This window comes from Phasianus colchicus, unplaced genomic scaffold, assembly GCF_987193195.1.
Source record: "Phasianus colchicus unplaced genomic scaffold, bPhaCol1.hap1.1 HAP1_SCAFFOLD_48, whole genome shotgun sequence".
Taxonomy (NCBI): Eukaryota; Metazoa; Chordata; class Aves; order Galliformes; family Phasianidae; genus Phasianus; species Phasianus colchicus.
The window spans coordinates 645289-652755 of NW_028325226.1; the positions used below are offsets into that span (position 1 = coordinate 645289).

Sequence of the window (7467 nt, forward strand, 5' to 3'; positions counted from 1 at the left end):
ATGACGGCGCGACGGCGGACGGAAAGGACCCCGCGCGGAGCGCCCGCCCCATCCGGCGGACCGACCAATGGGAGAGCGAAGGAGGCGGGGCCGAGCGCTGGCTCTCCGCCAATGGCGGCCGCGGGGCTCCGTGCGGGGAACGTGGCGGTGCCTCCGCGCCGCCTTCCCCCGACCGCCCGCTCCGCCGCCCCGGGTCCCCGCCGCCCCGGGTCCCCGCCGCCGCCTGCCCCGTGCCTCCGGACGCCGGGCGGTCGGGGGAAGGCGGCGCAGGGGCACCGCCACCGGCCCCATCCGTCCCCCGTCGGAACCGAGCCGTCCGCCGTCGTTGCGCCGCCGGGCTGCGAGAAGCGGCGGCTGACCGCGAGCGGCGGGACCCGCCGGCGTCCGGGAGCGGCTCCTGGCTGAGCCGGGCAGCCCCGAAAGAGAGGGAGAGATCGCGCGGATCGAGGCGCGTTCGAGCCCGGCACGGAGTCAGCGAGAGCCTTCGGCTGCTGCCCCGCAGCTGCAGTCCCCAGGTGCCGTTTTCCATCTGCCCGTCTGTCTGTCCCCGCGCGCAGCTCCCGGAGCTGCGTGAAGCCGACGTGGAGCCGCTTCGAGTTGGCCCCGAGGAGGGAAGCCGCGAGGGGGGATGATTGTCAGGGTGGGAGCTGGTTGGGAACGCGGTCATTCCTCTGTTTAGTGCTCTGTGTGTTCAACGATTAAATGTTTAGCGTTCGTTTTTCAGCGCTTCTGTGTGCAGTCGTATCTGCAGCTCCAAAGACCCCCCCCCCCATCCCTGTGCCCACCGCTGGGTGAGGACAGGGCAGCTCAAATGGCCGTGTCGTAGGACTGCACCCACCAGCGCCTTTCCTTCCCCCGCATCCCCTCCCCTCCTCAGCACCGCGTGGGAAATGGCTGGGGTGGGATTCTGGCAGAGCTGGGGCGGCTCAGCCTGCAGAAGAGGAGGCTCGGGGGATCCCGGGCACGGCCATCAGTCCCCGCAGGGAGGTGCGGAGAGGACGGAGCCAGGCTGCGCCCGGCGGTGCCCAGCAGCAGTGCCGGAGGCTCACGCTGCAGCACAGCAGGTTTTCCTGCGTGCCAGCGCTGAGCCCCCAGCTCTGGTCAGCGCCGTTGTACGTTTTTGCCAATGATCACGATGCAGGAGATGAGCGCATCCTCGCGAAATGCACCGGGCACCGAAAATGCACCCCATCCTAAGGCACGAGGTGCTGCTGGCACTCCTGAGGTTTGTAAGGGGCAGCGGGGGCTGTGGTCGGGGTGTCTCGAAGGGACTTTGAGGTGCTGTGGGTTCAGAATTGTATTTTTTCCTCGTTTCACACAGACGGTGGCAGTTCGGCTCAGTACCTCAAGGTGGCAGCAGGACCCCCAACAACAACGGAAACGTCGGCTCCCCAAAGCCCCGTGTATGGCTGTGAGAATGATGGAGGGCATAAGAAACGTAGAACATGCACGGGGCTTATGATGTACCGTGACACGGGGATGACATACTCATGTGTCCTTTCCATATCCTTTCAGCAGTTGGGTTAAAGCCTCCTGAGATCATACGAATGGTAAATCCCGCTTGACAAACGTGATGTCATTCTCTGACAAGGAGACCCGCTTAGTGGATGAAGGTGAGGCTGTTGATTTGGTCTACCTGGACTTCAGTAAATCCTTTGACACTGTCCCCCACAACATCCTCGTGGAGAAGCTGGGTGCCCATGGTTTGGATGGGCGTACGCTCTGCTGGGTGAAACACTGTCTGGATGGCCGGGCCCAAAGAGTTGTGGTCAATGGAGCTGAACTCAGCTGGCGGCCAGTCATGAGTGGTGTCCCCCATGGCTCAGTGCTGGGACCACTTGTATTTAACGTCTTTATCAATAATCTTGATGAGGGGATTGAGTTCATCCTCAGTAAGTTTGCAGATGACACCAAGCTGGGAGGGAGTGTTGATCTGCCGGAGGGGAGAAAGGCACTGCAGAGGGACCTGGACAGATTGGTCAGTGGGCTGAGGCAAACTATGAGTTTCAATAGGGCTGAGTGTCGGGTCCTGGGGGCTGGTCTCTTCTCACCAGTGACAGGACGAGGGGAATGGCCTCAAGTTGTGCCAGGTTGGGTATCAGGAAAAACGTCTATACAGAGAGGGGGTGGTTAAGCACTGCAACTTAGAGAGAGGGAAGTGGTGCGAGACCACAGCAAGGGCCTTGCACAAGTCCAGGGAGATGACATCAGTTGCCCTCCTGTTGTCCATCAGTGCCGACACTGCATCACAGAAGGCACCAGGTGGATCAGGCACAATCTGCCCTTGGTGCAGCCATGCTGGCTGTCCCGGATCACTTCTTCATCTCTCAGCTGCCTTAACACATCATCTGGGAAGATCTGCTCCATGATCTCAAGTACCTACAAGGTCGCTATGACTTGTGCACTGCGCAGGTGTAGCGTGGAAACTTCTTGCTCTGAAGAGAAGCCAGTGTAAATGTATTCTGGGAGAATTAAGCAGAATGTGGCACAGCCAGCAGAGTTAAGAAATAGCTCTTTTGTTCACTATTGCACGAGCAATCTGGAAAGCCTCAGCTGGCGGCAGCAGTGGTTGTCCAGGTGTGGGATGTGGTCCCCGCACCCTACGCCAGGGGGACGGCTGCCATCTGCTGGAGGATAGGAGCAGGGATGGTCACAGTGCCCAGCGGGGCTTGGGGCGACTCGATCTCTTCTGCGTGGCCAGGGGGATGTAGGCTGGGCTGGGGGGCCACAGGGGCTGCGCTGGGGACAGCGGAGCTGGGGTGCTCTCTGGTCTGAGGGGGAGGATGTGCTGGGGCTCCACAGCACCTAGGCTGGATGTCTTAACACATGTGGAGGCCGCTGGGGCCGAGCCCACCTGTTCTCTGCTTTGTCTGGGGCCGGCTCGCTGTCCAGATGCCATGAACCCTTGCGGGCAGCACATTGGGCTTCGGCAGATTCCATGAGGTGCCTGCAGAGAGAGGAACTGCTGAGGGCACGGGAGAGCCTCCCACTCTCCTTCCTCCCAGCACCACACAGAGTGGTGTTGGAATAAAGAGTGTGGTGGGATGGAGGTGGTGGAGCAGCTCACTGGTGTTTCTGCCTCTGCTGCTGGATACAAATGCAGTACAGAATCCTTACAAGGAGCACAGCAACAAACAAAGCAAACAAAGCAGAGTGCCTTTGGAGGAGAACATGGAGACATCTTCCACAGGGACGCTGTGTGCTTCTGCATGTTCTTCATGAGCTGCGTGTTCTTCAGCACCCGCAACCTGAAGGAACAATGGTGGTCACTGCTGCGCCTCGTGCCTGACTGGCAATCTCATCAGAGCTCTGACACTGCCATGAAATGTTGTGTTTCATTTCCGTGGCCTCCTGGAACAACGCTTCCCTGGGATGCAGGGACTGTGGGAGGAAGATTGCTGCTGCTTCTCGCCGTCTGCTGAGTGTGGTTCAGGCGGCTTTGTTCCCAAAGGACAAAGTTCCTAAGTCCTTGGGAAGCCGGTGGGAGGGGAGCAACCTCTAACCGCCAGCCACAGAGCTCTGTGCATGGCCTTTACCTTGAAGTGGAGAACCAGCCACTTGAACGTCCTCTGTGTCCTCATGGGAGAAGAGCAGCATGCAGCTGCTGTCCTCCTGACACACTCAGGCTCATCCACAGGCTCTCAGTTGATCTCTTTAGAAAGAAGGAAGCAGAGTGGGACTGTAAATATCTGCTCTCATCAGGAAGATGTTATCTTCAGGGGGCACTACTTCTCAGAAGACATCAGTGTTTTCCACATGTGTAGAATGTTGGTTTCCAAGCCCTCTGGTAAACAGACAGAAATATACCCACCAGGAGCTGCATTCTCCATCGTGACTGTCTGTAGAATGTGAGAAAACCTCTGAAAATATCTTTGTCTTACCAACTTCCCTCTCTGTCCCACAGGACCTGAACAGGATGAGCCAGCTACTGAACATAGCACTCTGTTTGGTGAAGTCCACCCAGACAGACTACCCACCCCTGGGATACCAGCGGGAGTCCGGCACAGGAAGCAGCTCTGCTCTGGACGCACTTCTGCAAGCAAAGAACCATGAGAGCTTTCCATCATACACCACAGTCTGTGTCACTGCGTGACGGCACAGTGCCATCTGAGGAACAGATGGTACCAGGGATGGTGCAGGGACAGGGCACGCACGTGCAGCTCTGTGCTCTCACTCCTGCAGGTGTGCCTGGCTGACATTAGGGCTGTGAGGTGAAAGCTCGCAAAGGAAGTAAAAAGCCATGACATACCCATGCCATCTGCTAGAGCTTCCGTCCGGGGAGCCGGCTGGGATTCTGCATCCCATTCATCTCCACTCGCATCTGTAAACAAACAGGACAGAGCAGCTCGTGTCAGACACGTCCATATCCATCTCCAGATGGGAACAACGAGGGATCGCTCCACGGCACCCTCCTCTCCCTTCCACACAGCAGCGTCTCAACCATAGGTGCTGGTCCTGCAGTGGCACTGTGCTGATACACAGCAATCTGTGTGTGGAACTGTCTGGGGACGGGGAGGGGAAGAGAACTGAAAGGAGACGGAGAGGGGAGGAAAAGAGAACGGTAGGGGGAGCCTGAAAGGTTCTGTCCTGGCAGTGATTTACCTCTGCGTTCCACCTCAGGAACAAAAGCTGTGTCTGACCAGAACACTGGCTTAAAAGAACCGGTGTAGTCATCTAGAATCACAAACAGATAAGAGAAGCTCCCGTTAAATGCTGTGATCTCTTTTTCCATCAGAGACCAGAGTTGGGTCAGGTAATGAGGTGGGAGAAAGATGGAGGTTGTCAGTTCCACAGCTACAGAGTGGGCAGGAAGACGCAGGGGCAGGTTGCAAAATACTCACCAGGCCATGTGCAGCACCATCATGGACTGCACGGACCAACATTTGGCCACTCAGGCCTTACTTACTTACTTACCATTGCAGATCAGTGGTGGGCACAAAGGAAGGTGACAGTAAAGCACAAGAGGAAACCATGCAGCCAGAAGTTTGCTCTCCTGAAGTTGAGAGTCCTGCTCCACTTTTTGCCAGGCCTGCATTCTTCAAGATCACAAACTCCACCAAGGCATGTCAGCACAGCCCAGGCTGCCTCCAGTCTTAGCCTCTCTAACACTCTCCTCTGCATTGGTGAGCACCAGGTCTGGTAAGGCTTCACCTCGGGTTGGTCCATCTATTTCCTGGACCAGGAGGTTATCCTTGACAGACTCCAGGAATCTCCTGGATTGCCTGCCACCCGCTGTGCTGCTCTCCCAGCAGGTATCTGGGTGGCTGAAATCCCCCATCAGGACAAGAGCCTGTAAGCACAACACCTCCTGCAGCTGAAGCAAGAAAGTCTCGTCAACAGCCTCCTCCTGATCAGGTGGGCTGTAGCAGACCCCAACCACCCAGTGCCCTTTACCGGACCGATCCTTGATTTGACCCACAAGCTCTCGACCTGATCGTGGCTGTTCCTCAGACACAGCTCTTGGCATTCAGTCTGCTTCCTAGCGCAGAGGGCAATTCCCCTCACCATAGCTAACACTGCGTGGGATGTTTTGACACTGGATCTGATGTCAGCCAGCCTCTTGGGCTGGGGTTTGTGGCTTCGGGACTGGGGTTGTGGCTGGTCCGAGCCTTTCCAGCTGTGGCTTTAGGCCTCGGGGACAATGCCAGCCTCTCTGCCTTTCAAGCTGTGGCTTTAAGCCCTAGGCTGGTGCTGGCCTCTCGGGCTGTGGCTTTAGGCCCTGGGCTGGTGTAAGCCTCTTAGGCTGTGACTTTAGGCCCTAGAGCTTGAGCCAGCCTATAGCAACGTGCATTTTAAAATGGCTCATGGAAGTAAATGAAAGCAAGAGAATACGGGGCTGTGCTGGGTATTTCTAGAATTGGAATAGAGACAGGAAAGCGTGCTCAGCCTTGTGTGGTTGGTTGTACCCATCAGTACCAACCACAGCTGAAATCGTCTTTACATCTTTGTTAGGCACTCTTCTGTCTGCCACTTTAAGTCTCTGTTTTTTGGAATGCAGGGATCGTCGTTGCCAGCTGAACAGCACCACCTGCGACGACCCATCAGACTGAAGATCCGCACCTGACACCGGCACGTGGCTGGATCTAGGAGTGCTTTGCTGTCTGTCCCTCTTTCCCCATTTTCTGCCTTTTCTCTTTGCCATCTCTTATTTGACTCTTTGTTTACCTCTACCGCTTATTCATTGCAATTAGCCCATTGGCCAGTGTTACCTCCAATTGGTTGTTGCTGGCTGTTAAGAAAGCTCTCAATAAATGGATGTGTATTATTCCTCTGAGTTTGGATGACTCCATTGCAGTAGTGACCCTTTGCTGACCAGGGGAGGCGCGACTCAGGAGGTGGACAGAGATTCACCCCCTCAAGACACACTGAGTGGGACGAGACGTAGCTAGGAGGAGAAATGGGATGAGCAGTGTCCCTCTGCGCACAGATGTCTGCTGCTGCGTCTGCACAGATCTCTTGTGCTCAGTGGAGTTTGTCCATGAAGGCTGCAGCAAAGAAAAAGTGTCTCTGCTAGGGAGTCCTGGAGAGGCATAGAGATGCAAAACAGGAGAAATGAAAACTAAAAGCAGAAGCCCAAGGCCAAATGCTGCCAAGCAGCATAACCCCAAGAACAAAAGGCTGCACCCCTTTAGCAAAAGCCTGAACCCAAGGCCCGAAGATTTAACTCCTTTAACAGAAAATTGCACCCCAACACCAAATGGCGCACCCCTTTCACAAAATCCTAACCGCAGGACTGGTGGCTTTAGACCCCTGCCAACAATTTATGGGGAGAGCAGCTTCAGGGAAGGGAAGACTGCAGTGCACAAGGGATGTGAAGTGCCAAGGGTGAAAAAAAAGCTCTTAGGTTCTCTGCTCTCTGACCTGGAAGTCTCGGATGGGGAGCGGAATAACCCCCCCACAATTCAGGAGGAAACAGAGTCCTACTGTTCCACCTGGACTGCCACAAGTCCGTGGGGCCAGATGAGATTCATCCAAGAGTGCTGGGAGAGCTGGTGGAGGTGAAAAGCCAAGCTGCTTTCCATCATCTGTCAGCCTTCCTGGTCAACTGGAGATGCACTTTGGCCACAACAACCCCAGGCACCGCCATGGGTGTGGGGCAGAGCAGCTGGAAGTCAGTGTAGAGGAAACGGACCTGGGGTTATTGGTTGACACTCTGCTGAACACGAGCCAGCAGTGTGCCCAGGTGGACAAGAAGACCAACGGCATCCTGGCCTGTATCAGAAACGGTGCTGCCAGCAGTGCAGGGAAGTGATTGTCCCTCTGCACTCAGCTCTGGTGAGGCTGCAGCTCGAGTGCTGTGCTCAGTTCTGGGCCCCTCACTGCAAGAAGGGTCTCAGGGAGACTTCACTGCCCTCCGTAACTCCTGAGGGAGGCTGTGGTGAGCTGGGGGTTGGTCTCTTCTCTCCTGTAACAGTGATAGGATGAGAGGGAATGGCCTCAAGTTGCACCATGGGAGATTCAGGCTGG

General features: G+C 56.3%; 1 long non-coding RNA gene across 13 annotated transcripts; it reads left to right on the forward strand.

Moving 5' to 3' along the window:
- The first annotated feature begins 275 nt into the window (after positions 1 to 275).
- On the forward strand, positions 276 to 6267 carry LOC149911974 (uncharacterized). Of its 13 annotated transcripts, none has more exons than XR_016462580.1 (7): positions 276 to 1225; positions 1322 to 1403; positions 1516 to 1613; positions 3905 to 4446; positions 4923 to 5123; positions 5250 to 5355; positions 5999 to 6267. It is a non-coding gene; the product is annotated as an uncharacterized LOC149911974 (long non-coding RNA). The 13 variants fall into 13 exon arrangements; XR_016462584.1 differs by having other exon boundaries at positions 1519 to 1613; XR_016462579.1 differs by having other exon boundaries at positions 1322 to 4075; positions 4183 to 4446.
- Positions 6268 to 7467: the final 1200 nt, after the last annotated feature.